Below are 21,574 nucleotides of genomic sequence, written 5' to 3'. Positions count from 1 at the left end.
AGTTTCCTTGTAGGTTTCTTAAAAGACTTGTATTTCCACCAAGACAGAGGAGATGGACAGACTTTTTAAGACTATTTATTGCAGCAAAAGTAACTTGAAGGGAAAAGCATTTTATACTAAATACATAGGCTACTTAGAACACAGCAAATAATTTAATAAAAGCAGTACGGCCTGAGATGGGGAAAAATACCAATCAATATATTATCATATCTAAATAACATGTCTGCTTTTAGTTGTTTGGTTTACCTTTTTTCCACTACCTTTATGTTACTAGTAAAACTGCACTATTTGTATTTTACAGATAATGATTTAAAGTCATTTTGTGAAAAAAGATGTGAAAAATGCATGCATTTATTCAAATGCATGTACATTCATATGAGATAGCTTTTATAAAAGCTGATATATTTGACATACAGTGGGCGCAAACTTATTAAAATTACATGACCTGCCAAATATTACACACTTTACCCAGGTAACCCTACTTTGACACTTGTGGAATAAATCATGTCACTGACTGTGAATAGGGCAGTTCTGAGTGGTCAGTGCAATGAGTTGGACCAACTAAATGAATGGTTTGAACACACCTGTAGCAGTTACAGGTGGTGGAGTATTGGCAAAGCAAATGATTTGTTACAGCCCTAGTTATAAGTTGCATCTCTGCAAAGAAACATTTCCCAAATGCATAAGATCGAAACATACAACGATTCAGTTTCTTGTCCTTCCTTGTCAAGTTATTCAAGCATTGATTCCCTCCAAATTACACCATCTTTCAAGACGTGACATTGTAGTGTCCTGGGGAGGTACTGTGGCCTTGCATTATAGTCTCCAATCCACAGAACACACACACACACACACACACACAGGAAAAAGGAATTACAAACTGCATCAACTGTGCCCTGATGTAATTCCTGCTCTGTTTGGTGGTTATATGCAGACAGCAAAGTCAAGCGGCAGTCAGTGACCTTCTGACATTCATGCACTCGGAAATACAGCATGGAAACTGCTGAGCTGTAAATGCAGCAAGCTGCCGCACAAGCAGTCTCATAATTTCCCGCAAGTTGTCTATGGATCTTATAGCAGCTGATATAGTGTATCAACTTTTAGCATTTGCCTCGCATCCTGGCCCGTTTTACAGCTATTTTTATTTCTCCTCTGTGCTGAGCAAGGAAATCTTCATTGTTGTGATAATTCTGGTCTGAATGTTTATCTTGGTGGGTTTCCTGTGCTTTAATTAGCTTGTCATGCTGCCCCCAGAGAGCAGGCAGAGAAACTGCAGTTTAGGCCTCTGGAATTAGCCAGCACTTCCTGTCTCACTATGGGACAGACATACTGCTGTTAGCATAAACGTAGACTAATGTGTTTTTGTACAATTATTTATAGTACTGTTGTGGAGGGTACAAGAGTATCTATGGCTTTCTTTGAGAGATTTTTATTCGCTTCATTTAGTTGTTCTGCTAATCAAATGTTTAGTGTGGATTTGCTTGTGGAGGACCATCACAGGGAAATAAATCTGTTTTAGCAACAGAATGTTTTCTTGTTAAACTATAAAAATTTATTTGCTGCTCTGGTGATGTAGTCCTCAACAACAAACTGTTATGAAACACATTTGCTTTATAAAATGTATAGCTTAACGGCAGAGGCACTGGCAAAATGAGGTGACAATAATGATATATGATAAATGTTATTAAAATCTCATCCAGCTTTACACTGTGGATGTAATATGGTGACACCATAACCGTTCACCTGCTATGGTGTTTATATTGAAGTTGTTTTTGATTCTTCCCATCATAAATGCAAGATGAGTTTACAGTAATTCAGACTACAAAGTGATAACTCTAGATTAATCAACACTCAAATGAGAAATGCAATACATTAAATCAAATCAAATCATCGATGTATTAGAATGACTGTATTGTATTTTGTCTTGATTGCTGGCATTGCAAATCTCTGTCAAACTGTGCCTACAAACTTTACATATCAATTCACATAAATCTATTTCCACTCTAGAGTTACATACAGACAGATGGATGAGGCCTAGCAAGAAGATTGACTTCTCTCGTGTTGTTTTGTCTGCAGGAATGGAGGGAGAGTTATTCTTTCCTTTCCATTCTCTCTCTCTCTCTCAGCCTCTGTACAGCTATAGAGCTGTCTTAGTTTGGGGGACGAAAATGTTAATGTTGCCATGGAAACCTTAGCTAAAATCTATTTTATGGTACTAGCTCCAGAGTTAAGTGTGTGTGTGTGTGTGTGTGTGTGTGTGTGTGTGTGTGTGAGTGAATGAGAGAGAGGACTTGCTTGTTCCTTGATTGAAACAATGTTTTCTTTATTCTTTTTTTTTTTAGTTAAGTTTTGCTCTAACTAGATGATTGGTGTTAGATGATTCAGCATAGACAGAGTTAGTTTTGTGGAGAGGTTTTGTCACAGAAGTAGGCAGTGAATTAAACAAGGCATGAACTTAATTCATTTTTGATGTGACCCAATATTATTAAAAAGTAGCGTGTTCATCAAAAGAAAATATGCTAGCATTGGTTTCTTGTTAATACTAGTGTAATTAATAAAATATTAATTAAAATTCAGAATGAATTTACATTAGATAAAAGTGTGGGAACACTTAACTTGACACCTTTTTAATAATAATGCATCATTGAAGGGTTATTAAAGGGTATAAAGCATTGTGTGAGTTGTAATACATTATATCTTGCTGTAAATAATTATAAGTGAACTTAAAAAGCAAAGCGTAACAATGAATCGATAAGTTTTATAATGTATTAACTGTGGTTACAATTATTCATGAGACGAACTGCTTTTAGAATGCATTATATATAAAGGCTTTAAATAAAGTGTTACCAAAAGTGCCACTCCTTGTAAATGAAAGTGGGGTTGTGAGGAGCCACAAGTTATATCTGAAGCGACATATACTGTGTCCAAAATTAACATCTTGCCAACTGCCAATAGATAGTGGATTTAGAAGACTGTAGAGAATTAGTTGTTTTTTCCTTGCAGATTTATGGCAAACATTGAAAGGCCATCATGTCACTCACAGCATCAGATATTGGCCAACTTCTACTCTCTGTGTGAAATTCTGTCTCTTGTAATAAAAACATTTTGGTGGCTTTATGCAAGTAATCAGTAAGTCACAAATGCATCACATCAAGCAGTTCAGTAGAAAAGCTTAGTTGATAGATGTGCAGGACAAAAAAGTCACTTAATGAGCTCATCTTTTTATGGTAGTGTCCGGAAAGATCACACTTCCATCATTATTAGGCAGTCACTTTAGGAGAGTGCTTGTATGTCTCATTTGATTCCCTTATGTCACTTACATCAAGTAGAAATCAGTCAGAGTTTAACTATCATTCTTGGCACTGAAACAGTGCATTATGTTACAGCTCCTAATAAAGCTAGCAGTCAAATGCCAAGAAAATCCATTTATTTTTCATCTATACGTAAGGTATGTTTACACTGAACTGTTTAATGAGCAGAGGGGACATAAATATATTTGCAGAGTAATCACAATTGCGTCAGATGCAGAATTGTTATCATGAGAATTTATAGGGGGAAAAACATACTGGTTGTCATGGAAACAGCAAAGTTTAAGACACAGAAGGAGAGGGGTAGATTTCTACACCGTTTTATCCACAATGGTCATTCTAACAAAAGTCCTTCATTTTCTTCACATGCTCAAACAACAATCTAACATTTTCAGCCCCTGCCACTGGAGGAGCCGTGCCCCTGGCTCTTCTTAAACAGCTATGAGATGCAGGTGTATTTGCCCTCCATCCCTCATGCTGTGTTCTCTCGCTCAGTTACCTGGGTATTGTTTATAGTGATTCCATATTCATTGCAGTGCGGCAGACGCCACGACTCGGCTCATGATATCTCTGCCGCTCCCTCAGGCTTTGCTGTGTGCAACATGTGGAGCACTTAAGTGCTTTCCTGCTCCTTACTGCAGGAGAGAAGGCTAGATCCCCAAGCACAGCTCATCACGGCAGCTGCTGCCCTCTTTCCACATGGATTTTGACAAGTTTCTCCCTGTCGCTTAAATAATGCAAATTCTCTTGCCCCAGCTTAGCACAGTTAACCACAGAGACACTGTGTGTGAGTTATGACAGCATCTTTGTTCTGTATGATCTGACTCTCGCCTATACCAATTAGCCGGTTTGTGTAATGAAGATAATTGAGCACTTTTAATTGTAATATTATTGCCAATAGAAAACTTTTACTCATCATTTACACCATAAACATCATTTACATCTTCATGTCATTCCAAACCTGTATGACATTCTTCCTTGTGTGAAACATAAAATATTTGAAGAATGCTGGTAACCAAATAGTTTCTGTTCCCATTGACTTTTTGTTGTATATATATATATATATATATATATATATATATATATATATATATATATATATATATATATATATACAACAAAAAGTCAATGTATATATATATATATATATATATATATATATATATATATATATACAACAAAAAGTCAATGGGAACAGAAACTATTTGGTTACCAGCATTCTTCAAATATTTTATGTTCCACAGAAGAAAGAAAATCTACAGATTCGGAATGACAACAAATGTAAATTAAGACAGAATTTAAATTTTTGGGTGAACTATCTGTTGAAGTAAATCATAGAAATGTGTTAAAATGCGTTTCCTTATGGTTCAGTAGTGAGCAGTTTCAAGCAGTTCCCTGCACAATGCATCATGGACTGTTTGCTGCCCAGTTCACTTGTCTAATCAGAAACAGAATACTCAAGAAAAAAAAAATGTTGTTTAAGACTTGATTTTGTTCTTCAGGAATTGATTGGATTGTTAAAAGGGGGTGTTACAAATCAGAATGGTAGCTGAACAAATTCAGAGTTACAGGATTAGTTTTGAGTTGACAAAACCAAACCTCTCCAATCTGACTTTGTTGGTACCATGATGCTGTTCATCAACTTTCTATGTCAATTCGGGCTTTAATCCTGAGTTTGTGGAGCACGTGCACATGAATGTGTGACATCACTGGCGAACAGCCAATCACGAGCCTTGCAATACAAAACAAGTTTGATTTACTTCTCGCGAGAGACCCAGCGAGATTCAAAACTGAAGGTTAAAAGTTTTGCTAAAGGTTGAGAGATTGAAGAATATGACAAATTTAAATGTCATATGAAAAATGAAAATAAATGATCTTGCTCCATCAGTGTAGTCACAAGTGGAACTTGTTAACTTAGTTTATACTGTGGCGAGTGGGGCGGGGCCGAGAGGCATGGGAACAAGGAGTGAGGCCAGGTGTAGTGATTGAAGATGAGCTGCACCTGCGCCCCACCGCCAGTATCGAGTCCCATGTAGGAGATGGAAGGAAATAAAACTGGAGCAACGACCGTGAAGGAGGAGAGGACCAGGCCTGGACATTATTTTATGTTTTGGTTTTTATTTGCGCGCACCAGTTGTCCGCGAGGGGCTGGTGCGCTGTTTTGTGTTTATTTTGAATATTAAAGTTTCATTTTGATTGTGCGCCGGTTCCCGCCTCCTTCTTCCCGATGATAAGGAAGTTTTTATTATTACAGTGGTGCTGTACCGGCATTTAAGCATAAGTGACCTTTAATTTGGAGCAAGATAAACTGGAGTGACTTTGTGTCAGACATGTGTCACTTCTCTCACATCTGATTGGTTCACCTTCAGTTTGAGATCTTGAATCCAGAACATAACCTGCCCCGGAGCAGGTTAGCCGTGCAGCGTAAGATACCATGGCAACGAACACCGATTAAAGCCAAGCTACTTTCATAGTACCTAAAACCCAGTGTTGGAGGAAACTAAGCTGAAACATAGCTGGCTAGCCACTTAATCCAGCTTCATGGTACAGGCCCCTGGTAGTTTAAACAAATAAGGGATTTGTGATATCAGCCAAAAGCGAAAGTCTTTTCAGAGGCAGAGAATCTGAAGATTACAGGTTAAGAAGACAATTTAAATCATTTTAAATATATAAAATATTTTTCAGATTATTCTACCCCAGTGCAATGTAATATTTGTTTACAAATCCTTAAAGGAAATCATACATTTTATTATGTGAATCTTCTTGGGAAGTCGTGGCCTAGTGGTTAGAGAGTTTGACTCCTAACCCTAGGGTTGTGGGTTCAGATCTTGGGCCAGCAATAACACGACTTAATAATAATAATATATTTATTTTGTATAGCGCCTTTAAAAGTAGCTTTCTCAAAGCACTTTACATACAAGCATAACTCCAAATGAATAAACACAATGTAAGTACAAGAAAAGAAACGCATAAAATCAAGTTCATGTAAAAGCAATCCTAAAATAAAATGTTTTAGGTGCCCTTGAGCAAGGCATTGAACCCCCAACTGCTCCCCGGGCACTGCAGCATAAATGGCTGCCCACTGCTCTCTCTGTGTGTGTGTGTTCACTGCTGTGTGTGTGCACTTTGGATGGGTTAAATGTAGAGCACGAATTCTGAGAATGGGTCACCATACTTGGCTGAATGTCATGTCACTTCACTTTTTAAGATGAATGTTTTATATACTTTAACTGTAATTTACAAGAACAAAACAAACAGTTAACTGTTTCACAATTATTTGTTTAACAAATAATCCTCAGTTAAAGTGTCATGATTCCCTTTATAACTGTTAATCTCTCACTTTTAGACCCCACTAGATTCCTGTTCCCTCAGATCATTCCAGTAGATTCTTGTTTAGTTCTTGTCTGCCACCACCTAGCTGTCCTGATTTCATTTAGATGAGGCTTGAAAAATGGCAGTAGACTGCAGTGCTCATTGTGAGCATGTGAGGGAGATTTGTCTCAGTCTAGAAATACTCTTAGGCTTCAAATACCATTGTAGATGAAGTAGGCTGTATAAGAAGTGGATTGTCCAGAACAGTAAAGTGAACGCATGACACTTTCAGGCAAGACGCTTCATAAAATGATGTTGACACACTGTAAAAGTGACATTGCTGTGGAATAGTAAGCTTAAAAGCAGTGTGAGCAGCACTTATGTAATAATAAAGTCAAAATGTCCATTAAATCTGTGAATTGGTATATACTATGATATACTTATATTGGTTTTGTCTTCACTTGTTTAGTCCTCAAAAATGGTCATACTTTAAGGATTCTTCTCTTTCTTTTCTTGAAAATGTAAACATTTATTTTATTAGTTTTTCTTTATCTGTAAAGCCACAATATATACAGCTCTGTGATCCAACTGCTATTGCTTTATTCATTTTTATTAGCTTGACTGCTAATGTAAATGGCATCTTGAGCCCTGAGAGTGTTCATTCATCTGTCACAAATTGCAATAACCAAACACGAAATGCATAATGCTATGCCTCAGTGCATATGACAGAACCGAGTATTCCTGCTACAGATAGTGTCAGGCAAAGCTTTATTGATTTGTGCGTGTGTATGCATGTTTATGCACATGCATTTATGTGAGTTTGTGTTTGGAAGAGGCAGAGAAAGCATTTTAAGTCCAACGACTGTGCTGCTTAGACGCTGACAGCTGAATCATAGGTTGCTAGGGCAGAAGGAGAAAAATCAATGGCTTTTAAATTCACTTTGTGAGGTAATATCAAAGGCAGTGACTGTTGAATCACAAATAAGTACACGGCTGCTTGCAGGTGTTATGCAGAGGCCGGGTGAAGGGAATGAAGTGTTATTTAGAGGGTGTTTTCAGCATGCACTGGGCAACAGCATGATGAAGATGCCTGTCGCTGATAAAAAAATAAAAAAAAAATTCTCAAGACCTCCCACTCACCTTCACTAAATGCTGAAAAATGTCTATCAGCCGCAACAGCTTGAAATCTCAAGCTGACAACCCATCAGCACACAATATTGTTGTTTCATTGGTTTTGAATGCTAATATGGTGCAGTCGATTGTGCATTCATTGTTGATTTCATCACTCAAAATGTAAATATTTGTATATTTAATCTTATATATTTATTTGCGTTTTGGGGCAGAATTATCTATATGTTTGATGGGCGGACTGTTCAAAAAACCTGTTTGACAACAGTCATTATTTTCCAATTCTGTTTGGTGATGCTGTAGTGCATAAATGATGCACTTTTCTTTTAAGGGCATGTTTTGGAGTAATTACATATGGCTACATTAAAAAATATGAGACACAGTTGGGTGTTGGCATTGTCTTTTCTGTTAGTGACACCTTCTGTTGTGTTCTGCAGTTTATTGCTTTAATCATCCACTAGCTTTGCAACAGAACCTGATCTCTTATTGATTTCACAAAACATATATCAGTTATGGGGGAGGCTATGGTTTAAGATTTGACATGAAAGTATTTAATCTTAAGATCAAATCCCCCTTTCACATTCCATTAACTATCATCATTTTGCCCTTGAGCAAAGCACGTTATCCTGTGTCAGTATCTACACATTCATGTTTACTTGACATTGTATAACTTCTTTTCAGTGGAACACAAAAAATGGGGCCATTGGGCTCTGAAAATACAATAAAAGGAGCCTATTTTATTTCGTGGGCCATATTTTCATTATTTCAAGTCTTTTAAATCAATACAACAGCTATTTATGAAGTACAGGCCCTAAATTAAGCAGGTGTTCACAGAAAAGTCTCAAATTTTGCAGCTTATGCACTAGTGTGCATTGAATTTTAGTTTTTTTTAAGAAACCGTACTGAAAACATGAATTAAAAATGTCAATAATTATTAACCTACAACTCACAAGCATTTGTTTTATTAGGACAGCAGTAGTACAGGGTATATTTAATGTAGTGGTCTGTGACATTGTGTTAGTCTTGCATTGTACCCCCATTCGCTGGAAGGCCAGACGTGTTTCTCATGGCTGTACAGCGAGACATAATTGGCATTAGGCAGAGCCCGTCTGAGGCATTAGATCTGTCTTCCTCTAATAGGGATGAAGGTCATTGGCAGCATAAATCTAGCACATGAAAAGAGATGAAAACGGGCACGGGATGACTGCTGATATCATTTCTGTTTCAGATACGTCTGTGTGATTGATGAGGCTGAAAGCAAACAATAAATCTCCTCTCAGGTGAGGAGAAGCAGCAAGGGAACTGACACACTTGTGTCCCTCCTTTAGATCACCTGCAATCCATTTCGGCTCTGAATGATCAGACATATTGGCATTCGACTATATCACAGATAGAGAGAGGTGTGAATCAAAGCAGACACTCTTGACTTCATAATCTCTGTCAGCATCTGCATGTTTGTTGGTTAATGGATTTATTAGTAATGATTATATAGTCTGTAAGAGACACTCTGTAATTGCTGTCTCATAGATCATCCAGCACCAATCACTTATATTGATCTTCCTTACAGACATCAAATAAATGCTGTTTTTCCATTCATGAAGGAATAATGAAAAGAAATTGTCACTGTTTCTGCAAAAATTTTGAATAGCACATCTATTTAAAACAATAAAGATGATATATATTTTTTGAGCACCAAATCAGCATATGTGTCCCTGGACCATAAAACCAGTCTTAAGTGTACATTTTTCGAAATTGAGATTTATACATCACCTGAAAGCTGATGCTTTCCATTGATGTATGGTTTGTTATGATAGGACAATATTTGGCCGAGATACAGCTATCTACAAAATCTGGAATCTGAGGGTGCAAAAAAAATCTAAATACTGAGAAAATTGCCTTTAAAATTGTCCAAATGAATTCTTAGCAATGCATATTAATTCTAATTACAAATTAAGTTTTGATATATCTACAGTAATACATTTACAAAATATCTTCATGGAATATGATCTTTACTTAATAGCCTAATGATTTTTGGCATAAAAGAAAAATTTATAATTTTTTTGGCTATTGCTAAGAATAAACCCCAGTGTCTTAAGACTGGTTTTGTGGTCCAGAGTCATACATTATAATGATATCTGAATGATGAAGTGATACTGAATATGTGAGTAATAGCTGCTAAAAGAAATCAGCTTTGCCACTACAGAAATAAATTAGATTTTAAAACAAATAAAATAATATAAATATAGATTTTTTTTTTTTTTTTTTACATTTTTTTTTAAATTGTAATAATATTTCACATAGTTTTTATTGCATTTTAGATCAAATAAAACTGACTAGGTGAGAATTATTTGTAAAAAAAAAAAAAAAAAAAAATATATATATATATATATATATATATATATATATATATATATATATATATATATATATATATATATATATATATATATATATATATATATATATATTAGCGACTTTAAACATAATATATATAATATATTAAATACCTATAAATCAATTAATCACCAAATCTACAAATCATATACATTTTCTGATATGGGTAAATTTTGACATAAACTGAGGTGAACGCAAACCAAATACCAGCTTACGGAAATGAAACAAAACAGCTTAATTGTGTCTTGTTTTTTTTATTTGGGTATGCGAAGTTGAGTCCAGTGCCAAGAGAGAACGCTGAATTAACTGAAGCTTGATGATTTAATTGAAACATTATTTTACAGAGGAATTAGTCAGACAGTGATGTCCTTATTTGGACATGTAACTTCCCAAGTGTTTATGTAAATTTCATGCACACATCTGTTTGTACATTTTATAATTTTATTGCTAGAGGGAAAGTGTACAATTAAATCTGTTAGATTTTATCCATTTTCACTATTCCCCTAATTTAAATCTATTAATAAACACTGCCTCTGAGCAACACCACTGACAAGTCTTTTTTAACGTCATTCTGAACATTGCCCTTTTTAGTCACCATGCTGCTACGAGAACGTGTTTGTTATCACTGCCAGAAGCATCAGCTAAAAATGGAGTTTAATAACCCTGTACAAGATAAAACGTCCATGCACTGTCGCAAAATTGGCTGCTCATCCACTTGGGAATGCACTGTTTCGTTTTCCTGAAATGACATGAACGTTAGAAAGGTATAATGGCAAATAACCTCTAATAACAGCTCTCTGTATATTCACTTTGAATTGTGCTTTAGTCTACGTGGAAGAAAAATAAGATGTGTTTGTGGTTCTGAATAATTTATCCATTGTCTTAGCTACTTTCTTTCTGTTTTTGGCTAAATGTATTAGCTAAATTTGTGTTCTTCCCATTTTCAGTATTCAGCAAGCCGGGTGTGTGTTTGACATGGCAAGTGTATGTGTGCTCCAGTCTCATTTTTACCCTGGTAAATGAACACTAATATTCAAGGTCATGCTTCATTGTGCAACTAAATTAGTAAAAGGGTTTTAAGAGCTTAATACAAAGTCCTGTGTCACATTACAGGTTGTACAGTGTATATTCAGCGTACAAATTGATCTACAAATGGTTTTACATGTGTCATATTTTGGCTGTCCGACTGTCAACCCACTTAGTTTCCAGGATTAGAGATGTTTGTGATGGATGAATCAAGAAAGCGATCTCTAATTGTAAATGCTCTGCTGTCAAACTCGAGGCTGTCCGTAGAGAGAACAAAACTTCCTCTGATTAAAAATCAATAATTGCTCGACAGAGCATAGCACCTCATGTTGCCGTCTTCATTGTCTCTCGGAGACCCCCGAGGTGCCACTGACTTCATCAGGGATCGATTCTCACTCCTGTGTTCTTGATCAGAGGCATTTGGTGAAGAAGAAGGCATTCTGTGTAGATGCCTTAGTTGTACGTGCTTGTGTTTGTGCCCTGTTTTGAGTGGGCGGAGGACGTCTTTGCTTTAATGATGTTCCATAGCCCCCGTCCCTGTGAACGGGATGCCGCTAATTCGCACTGACGGTCTGTCATAGAGTCAGATGACTCAGAGGCACATCAGGCACATGTGCCTCCATTGTGCCCCCCCCCCCCCCCAAATCAGAATGCCAAGGGTTCCAGCGTTACACTCCGTCACATACTTACTACATGCTCTGCCTGCTACATGGATGCCAGCCAAGAGAGGGACAAGAAGAGAGAGAGAGAGAGAGACAGAGGGGAAAAAACAACAACAGCAGCTATGTAGGCATTCAGGCAAGTAAAAGAGAGATACATTGCTCATTGCGCAGGACAGATCTGCAGTGATAAATGATGTGGATTTCTGCTGTGGACATTTTGTTTTTGATATATATATTTTGAATATGTATGATTGTCTAGTTGCGAATAGCAGGTTTTAAATGGATAGTTCACCCAAAATAGAAAATTATGTCATTAAAATTAGCTACTCACCCTCATGTCATTCCAAACCATGTAATAATTAGAAAATAAAATGCTTTTGATCATCTGAGACTTTTGTGACCCTGCATAGACAGCAACACAAGGCCCAGAAAGGTTGTAAGGACATGGTAAAATAAGTTCATATGACATCAGTGGTTCAGCCTTAATTTTATGAAGCAACAAGAATAATTTTGTGTGCAAAGAAAACAAAAGTAATGACTTTATTTAACGATATCTTCTATTCCGGGTCAGTCTCTGCCGCATGTTCATGACAGTACCACGATGCATGCGTGTGCATATATGGCATGCCACTCTTGTAAACACACGCTGACTGACACGGAAGAGAAGAAATTGGTAAATAAACTTTTTTTTTTTTTTTTTTTTTGTACAAAAAGTATTCTCGTAGCTTCACAACATTACTGTTGAATCGCTGATGTGATGTGGATTATTTTAACAATGTCCTTCCTTACTACCTTTTTCTGTGCCTTGAGCGTGTCATTCTGTTGCTGTCTATGCAGGGTCAGAAAGCTCTCGGATTTCATCAAAAACATCTTTATTTGTGTTCTGAATGAAGGTACATATATACCTAGCAAGACTACTTGAGTGTCATTATGGCTGTGTTGGTATTCAGCTGTTGATGTTTAGACCAGCAGTGCAATTGCTAATGTGATATTGCTTTTATACAGTTCAACAAGCACAAAATTAATATTAACTCACGTTTTAGACTCTTATACTCTTAGTGACTTTGTTTTTGCTCCGCCCACAAAAGTTCAAAATAAAGCCACAGTAATTAGTTATTCAGCTGTTTTTGTGGCATTCTTGAATGAATGTTTGTGTTTGAATGAATCAATTATAGTAAGTCACTCATAAATACATTTGTTCCTAAATAAATATGTGTTTGAAAAGAAGAGGCTCAATGAATGATTCAGTGACCTTCTCATAAAGACAGTAGTAACTTAAAGCCTTCTTGAATGAATCAGTTTCCCCACCCCCAACAAATTGATCAAAGAATGATAAACTTGTCACCACCTACTGGTGTACTGATGAAATCTGCAGAAAGATCCCAACACTAACACACAGGCTAAGTGAATGAAGCAATGAAAAGTCCTAGTACTGTTGGACTGTATATCAACAATCTTGGAAGGCAGCTTTCAGTCAGATTGGAGAGTAACTCATTTGCATACATAATAATGAAGTTTGATTTTGGTTACAAAAACGAAGAGTGGTGGGTGAGTATACGAAATAGAATTATTGTAAAAAGCACTTAATTCTGAATCGAAATGTTATCTTTCTTTTCTGTTGATCCCAGCTGTACAGTAAATCTGAGTGATGCAGCTTCAGCCTCGTCAGAGTTCATGGGATTTGTGGTTGTTGTTGGATCCTTGTTCACAGCACAGAAAAGGCAGGAGCGCTAAAATTAGCTACGGAATGAAATGTCTCAGAAAAAGGAAAATTGGACTCAATTACTGGAGAATTCCTTATTCAGTCATGTTTTGACCTCTACTGTGCCAGGAAAATATGAACGTCATTTAGTAGCGGAGAGAGGAAAAAGAGGAGAGCAGCAAAGAGAGAGTCAGATGGAGAATGTGTATGTTAGTCGGGGGCTCTGAGGGGTACGCTTGTTTCCTGTGGCATGAATCAACTCAGAATATTGTGGACTGATTAGACCATATGCTTGGTTGTTTTTATACGTCTGACTTCTCAGCACAGAAACAGATCTCACACATTTGATGGCTTGCCAGCCCAACGCTGTGCCAGTGTTTGTCAGTGTTTATTTTTTACTTCATAGTGTTTATTGGAATTTCAGCTGTAAGAGAAGAATTAGAAATACAAACAGGCATTTCAAGTAGCTTAGACATGCTTGCTGAAGTCGGTCCTCCAAAATAAATAAGGCTATTGCACACACAGTTACATTATTCACTACTCAACTACACAACTGTACAGAACACAGTAACTGCACACTAATGATCTTCTGTTCGTTTTTAGGTTTAAATTCTTTTTAGATTACTCTATTAGATTATATTATTAAAATACCTTTTGTAAAAAGTCACTTTTTATTTTTGTGGTAGACCGTTAATTTTTTTATGATTTTGAAACGTCTCTTATCCTCTCTAAGGCAGCATTTATTTATTTGAAAACATACAATAAAAACAGTAATATTGTTTAGTATTATTACTATATATATATATATATATATATATATATATATATATATATATATATATATATATATATATTACTGTGATTGCAAAGCTGATTTTTTTTAGCTGCCTTTACTCCAGTTTTCAGTGACATGCTTCAGAATTCATTCCAAAATGCTGATTAGTGCTCAAGAAACGGTTGTGAAAACAGTTTTGCTTCTTAATATTTTTGTGGAAACTGTCTTAAATTTTTCTCAGGATCCTTTTAAGAATATAAAGCATTTATGTACATTAGGAATCTTTTTTGTAACATTATAAATGTCTGTCACTTTTGACCAATTTAATGCATCCTTGACACCTATTTCTATAAAATGTAAGTGTAAGTTAACTCGCTATTATCACTTTTCTTATTTCTTCTTTTTAGAGAATGAAAACATTTTTTACTGTTCAAAATTCTTTACTTCTCATTTATAGGCAAACAAAGAAAAATTAGCATGCCAGCTAAAGTAGCAATAACTTTGAAGAATATATCAGTCATTATTTTGCTTTTTGTATCATGTTTGACTGTTCAATGCAGAAGAGGCTCTGAAGCATAATTTGTGGGATGTTCTCCTACATATTTTTGCAAAAAGGGCCTGACAGTGTTCACTGGCTGGCAAAAGCTTACGTTTCTAGACTAAAAGTGATGTGTTGGCTGTGTTCTGGTGTAATCAGTCTATCATTGGAGGTTGGATTATTCATCTGTTCTGTTGGCCATCTTCTCGGACTTAGATGAGCAGCCTATGCAGTGTCTTGCCAATTTGGTATGTGACATGGCCACTAGCATGTAAAACCAATGACTCTTGTTCTTGCTGCAGCTGGCATTTTAGGCATTATGGAATACAATGAGAATGACTATTGTGGACTTTCATGCGTTCATGGAATCAGCTTATGTGGCATTGTTTTGTATGGACATCTGTGGTTAAAAGTAAGTTGTCCTGCTGTAATTCAACAAGTTGTATTTTAAACGACTTAAAGGGATAGTTCAACCAAAACTGAAAAAATCGGTCTCACCCTCATGTCTTTCCAAGCCTAAATGACTTTCTTTCCTCCATGGAGCTCAAAGGGAGATGTTAGGAAGACTGATATCTTTTTCCATACAGTGAAAGTAAATCTTCTCTTGAGGTACATTCTCAGAAGTGGTTTTTCAAAATTCTATTTATTTTTATATGTGTACTAGTATGCTTTTGTGTTGAAGGGCAGATCTCTGGAAAATATTAGCTTAGGCAAATAGCAAAGTGCAGGGATGGGTAGATGAGATGGAAGAAGTAATTATACTGTTGTAAACTTGTGATCCAGAGTAGTGCTTTCTCTAGTGAAACCTGAGGTAATTTATTTTGACAAATTTCCTAAAACTTTTACCTATTTATTAGGTGTACATGTTTGCATTTTTATGTTGGTTTGTTTTAAACATAATGTGAAATGAAAGGACATTACAAAAGACATTTGCATTAAATATAAAACGGTATTTATTTTTTACATCAGCTGCATGAATTTTATTCTCATATTATGAAGATTGCATTCTGGTTTAAACTAAAAGTTTGGGGTCTACAAGATTAAACTAATTTTATTCAGCAAGGATGCAATTAGTTGTTTACAAACAAATTCTATTTTAATTGAATGCTGTTCTTTTGAATATTCCATTCATCAAAGGACTGTGAAATATGTATCATGAAATGAAATATGTATCATGGTCTACCGTGATTTCTTAGTTACAACCCCAAACAACAGTAGTGCAACATAATAAAAATTACTTCTCTGCACCCTTCAAGTGCTCTGTCCTTCTGAGTGAGTAGGGCACTTTTGAATGAATTCACCCCTAATCTCATTAGCTTGTAGCTGTTGATGATTAATGGTAAAGTATGCTCTTTACAGGTGAAGGTTGTCTGGGTTAATGTGCCGGACAGGACAATCTTCTGTGTGTCACTTGACACTGCACTTCTTTGTCACTGTAAATACTGACGCTGTAATGACAAGACTGAGGGAACTCTTACTTTAATTTTCTACTAAGCCAACTGAAAGAAATGGACTAAAATCTGATGATAGACAATATAAATGATACAAGCTGTGTCAGTAGTCAACATTTTTGTTGTATCCTTTCTGTTGCAGTGTTGTGAGTCTTGCCTATGAGAGACTTTTCCGTCAGCCTATGGACTCCTACAGAGGGGAACGGCCATGGCTGCCAGTCAGCGGATGGCAAGTGGACGGGACAGTCCCGCCGACGCAGGTGTCACTGAAGATCCTGCTGGACATCAGATAGAGAGTGGACACTGCAGCCTCTTCGACGAGCAGTAAGACAGGAAAGTCCATCATCAAGCCAGGTGTCAAACTGCTTAAGACCCGCCCCAATAAATGCCTTAAAGACACAGTACACTAAATCTTTATGTAGAGGAACCTGCAGCAGGAGACTTCTTAAAAAAGCTTGACATGTTTTCTTTTTCCTCTTTATGAGTGAATCAGTGTCTTGCAAGAACAGATGTGAATATTTTCTTATAATAGAGAAATATTTGTTTGGGTGTAATATTGCCACTTGTTTTTTTGTGGTAGGCCTGGTGAAAGCTGTTAAATATAAGTGAAGGGAAAGTCTACTGTATGTCTGTCTGTGGCAGCCTCTTCCATCTAGTTTTATCTCTTTTCATTTCTTAAACCAAAAGACTGCCAGCTGGAATGGAGAAGTTCAGCGGCAGTGCTAAATGATGTCAGTTTTGACGGGTCACACATCTAAAGTATGAATGCAGGGTCAAATCACATTCCCCTCAGCACCTTCAAGAACAATCCGCTTTTAGATTAGAAGAGCTGTTTTTCATCGTAACCCTAAATGTATTTTAAGGGATGGTTCACCCCAAAATTCAGAAAATATGCTCATCGTGTTATTCCAAACCCATATGACTTTCCTTTTTCTGACAAACAGATTAGTGTTTTTTGTCCATACAGTGCGAGTCTATACGTTTGCATGGACCTAAATGATCAGTTTCAAATTAAATTTGTATCAAATGGCAAGGTATGGTGTAAACTTGAAATAAATCAATGAACAGGACAAAAATAAGCACGTAAATGTTTGAATCCAACCATTTTCTCAGCTGGATTCAAAAATACCATGTGAACAAACTAATGCTTACATTAATGTTTTACATCTTACGATCATGCATATGTTAAAGTGTCTTCCAGGTCTTACATATATGTCCGCTTTTTCAATATTTGAATTGGATTGCAACATTTAGGGTTCATTTTAGAATCGGACTGAAACTATTTCAATTGCTTCACAGAATAAAAGTAAGTCATTCAGGTTTGGATCAACATGAGGCTGACTCAATGATAGAACTTCCCTTTTTATGTAAACAGTCCCTTGATCACCCAGAGGCGTAACGCATCAGTAATAGTCTTTGGACTAATAGACCTATGTTTGGTGGCCTTGATGGTCTCTAAGGTGCAGATAAATTATGAAAGTTGGTATGCGGGTGCCATCAGGTTTGGTGGACAGCTGGTTATTCATTTGAGTTGGTGCATTACTGGACTGATGCCCAGCACTCAGATGGTGAGCTGAGTCTGCTTCTCTCTGCCCGCATCTACTTTAAATATCAGAGTTGGGATTATAAATATTAGCTATCAGTTAATCGCAACAGAAATAACACTACTTTGCTGTTGTGAACTGGGAATTTTGGTATTGCAGTTCAATTCGCCCCTTTTGCAATACCCTCTATAAATAGTGCCCTCAAACAGAAGACTGCAAATTACAGTGCCACACACCAACAGCATGACAATAAAGCCACATATAAACAGATCTTCATATTCCCAGTTAACTAAGACTCTCTCTGTTTGGAGACACAGCAACAGAAAGAGTCGACTGCCCCGCAATCCTCCGTCTCTCTTTCTTTTCATTTGTCTTTTGCTTTCCCTCCCTTGCCTATCTGACATGCATCCAAGCATGCAGACTTATGCACACAGTTGTCTTCTCTTTCTCTGTCCGTTTCTGTCTGTCTGTCTGTCTGTCCTGTTGGAAGTACTCCGAGTAGACAGCGTGTGGGAATTTTAGGATAAACGTGTTCTGATCTTATAGAATATAAACACAAACAGTCTCTAGAATTGACCAGCTGCTTCGTTGTCATGGAAATCCATTCAAGTAATCTGTATGCAAAGTTCTATGGAAGTGTACTATCTATTTTTTTAAATCTAGCCTTGAATATTATATAACCAAAGTTGAACCCTGAAAATCTATGTTCTATGTTCGGACCTCTTTTTATTTCTTGAAGAGATTTAGACCTAGTGAAAATAGATGCACATGAAACACGACGTATGTACATAAGCAGATCTCTATTTTATTGTGTCCTCAAGGTCACACGTCATTTTAGGCAGATCTACTTTTTGACTGTTAGCCTTATTGAGTCCCGGGCCCTTGTTTTTCTCTCGTTCTCTTAATTCCTAATGGTTCTGTGCACCTTGTGGAAGCCGCTCCTGCTGGTTGCAGACTCTCTCTCCTCAGCTTTCTCTTTTTTAAGCGTGTGTTAGTTCGTTGACTGGACTCTCTAGCAGGGGACCACTTGCTGAGTGCTTTTCATTAACTGAAGCCGAGATCATCAGGTGGATCAGCGCCATGAAGCAACTAAACGTGGAGCATTGCGTCACGTCACATGTGACTTTGATATGTAAATACGTGTTAGTGCTATTATGATGTCACCACGACATGTCGCGCTGTGCTTGTTACATTGGGAACAAAAGAATTCCTTAACATCCACAATGCGATGCGCATGGCTCTTTCATTACACACTGAGTCAACAGCCAAGAATTACCAGCCAACCATGAGGAGACTTTGTTACCATGGAGATGCTCTGCCAGTGCTGACTGGTCAGCTGGCTTTGGAGGAAAGGAAGCTTTACCCTGTGAAAAAAATTACCTGCTAAACAACATAGACCATATCAGCACATCCTCTCATTGATTCGATCAATTATTTTGTTCATATTCAACTTGCTGTGATTAAACAGTGGCTTATGAGGACTGAATTACACAGGAATATGCAATGCAATGGAGAGAAATCTAAAAGCTCACTTATTATATGCACACATAATATTATCTGAATTCTGTTTGACTGTTAGGGATGCACTGAGAATAATAATAATAAAAAATGATTGTCATGGCTTATAGAAAATTAATGGCTATTTTCTCTTTATAATTTTTTTACATTTAAAAACTAAAATCAAATGTTTTTGAGGTGTTACAAGTGAATTTAGGCCTCACAAAATTGTAACATAGAAAATATTAATTTTAAGATTTGCTAAAAGTGTTATTGGATTAGTGTTTTTAAAAACTTCAAGTGAGCTTTAGATGATGGCTAGGAGTAAATAAATGTAAAAATGGTGGAAACAAGCATGCACAGATATATATTCATTATCGGCCGATATTGATCCAATACAGGGGTGTCCAATCCTGGTCCTGGAGGGCCAACGTCCTGCAGAATTAAGCTCTAGTTTGTTCCAGCATACCTACTTGGAAGATACTATAATGCTGAAAATCTTAATTACTTTGGTTCAGGCATGATTAATTTGGGTTGGAACTCAACTGAAGGACAGTGGCCTTCCAAGAGTGGGATTCGACATCCCAATCCAGTTTCTAAATTAAAAGATCTCTGTAATATTTACTCATATATTGTGCATCCCTATTTGATGGCAAAACAGCCAGAATCCTGCTACTGTGTGAGAGATGCTGAGACAAAATGAAGAGAATCCTTAGAAATGCAACTTGAAATATAGCAATCATAGAATACCTGAGACCTTAGCACACTAATGTGATATTTGATGTACCGTATGAACAATAATAATAGATAAAAAAATATTGTGGCTTTCATTACAGCATGGGATATATTGTACTTTGTGTACAAGTGACTGTCTGCTCATTGTTAATGAATTTCAGTGAGCTCACATACGTTCTTCAGAATCATTTGCCATTTTTTTTCACTTTTGTAAAGTGTCGTAATGGACAGAGTTACCTGTGTAACGCTTGGCTGCTCACCCTTGTCTCCACACAGTAACAAAACAGCAGGAGAACATGGCTGACTGGAAGAGATCTCTTTCAATTACCAGATCACCTTACTTCTAGTGTCCGTCCTACAGCAATGTATGCAGCTACAGGTCACTAACACAAAAACAGGCAATCGCACATCAGAAATATGAATCTAATATCAGATCTTTTTGGTAATCACAGGTGGACCTCTGTGTATTTCCGCTTTGATGAGAGGTGTGTTGGTGTGTGTTGGGTCAGCTTTTGTGCCTCCTAACAAGCATGCAGAGGGAGATGCGCTCGGTGAGTCTGTGTTCTTACGCTGAACAAACAATCCAGACGACAGCAAAGTGTATAGAATTACCCCCTCAAAGAAGTAAATAAATAACCAGATGTTCCTCTATTCATGTGAGTTTTGGATAGACTTGCCCTTTCTTTCTGCATGATGCTTTGGTTTCGAAAACTTGCATCCTGATTGATGATGTATTTGTGTTATTTATTTATTACTGTTTTTTTTTTTTTTTGTATATTGGAGACCCTGTATCGTTTCTTTCTTTCTTTCTGTTTCTTTTTTCGGGGGTTAATTCATCAATCTTCTGGATTTTTCTACATGCATATCATTTTGTAGGCAGCAATATGAGATGTGATGGAAATGAAATTATGTGCAATGTTGAAAATTAAAAACAAAACATAATATATTAAATAAAAACAAAGAAGGCCATTTTTTTATCTTTCCTCTGTGTGTGTGCATTTTTGAATGAATGATTTGGGTAATCTAACTCTTCATATTTTATTAGCAGTCATCCTGCTCCACTTCTGAGACTCAAATCTCCATTTGTGTGCGTGGCAGTTGATGTATAGCATGAGTCTAACCCGTCCCTCGCCATGTGCTGTCTTCGACTGAGGCCTGTGACCAAGGACAAAGTTTTGCCATTATGGGACATTTTCTGCTGCAAGGCCCACAGACTTGTTTTTTTGACACCTGATCCTCCAGTCATTCATGTACGGCAGCATCTAAATATTTAACATGGAAGGTGCATAAAGCAATTACTAGACTCTTGGATTTAGTCCAGACGCAGTAGCCAAACTCCCACTGAAGACAATGTGCCCGAGCTCACACCCTCCAAACAAAATATCTATCTAGGGGTCACACGCATATGCTCAAATGCGCCGATGTAAACACAATAGCACTTGAATGCTGATGTGGTCCTTCCCCTTTTACACACAGTCACTTGTCCACACCAGTGGACCAAA

General features: G+C 36.8%; 1 protein-coding gene across 1 annotated transcript in view; it reads left to right on the top strand.

Annotated features, from left to right (window-relative positions):
• The window catches only part of kcna4 (potassium voltage-gated channel, shaker-related subfamily, member 4), a 31,055-nt gene extending 10,002 nt beyond the window's left edge, over nt 1–21,053 (top strand). The window contains exon 2 of the mRNA XM_052562249.1: nt 16,439–21,053. The gene's annotated coding sequence lies outside the window, so the exon portion shown is untranslated. The remainder of the gene's footprint in view (nt 1–16,438) is intronic.
• The last annotated feature ends 521 nt before the right edge of the window (nt 21,054–21,574 follow it).

This window comes from Carassius gibelio, chromosome B7 (assembly GCF_023724105.1).
Source record: "Carassius gibelio isolate Cgi1373 ecotype wild population from Czech Republic chromosome B7, carGib1.2-hapl.c, whole genome shotgun sequence".
In the NCBI taxonomy this organism is placed as follows: domain Eukaryota; kingdom Metazoa; phylum Chordata; class Actinopteri; order Cypriniformes; family Cyprinidae; genus Carassius; species Carassius gibelio.
Note: the sequence above shows the minus strand (reverse complement) of the source record. Positions and strands in the feature narration are given on the sequence as shown.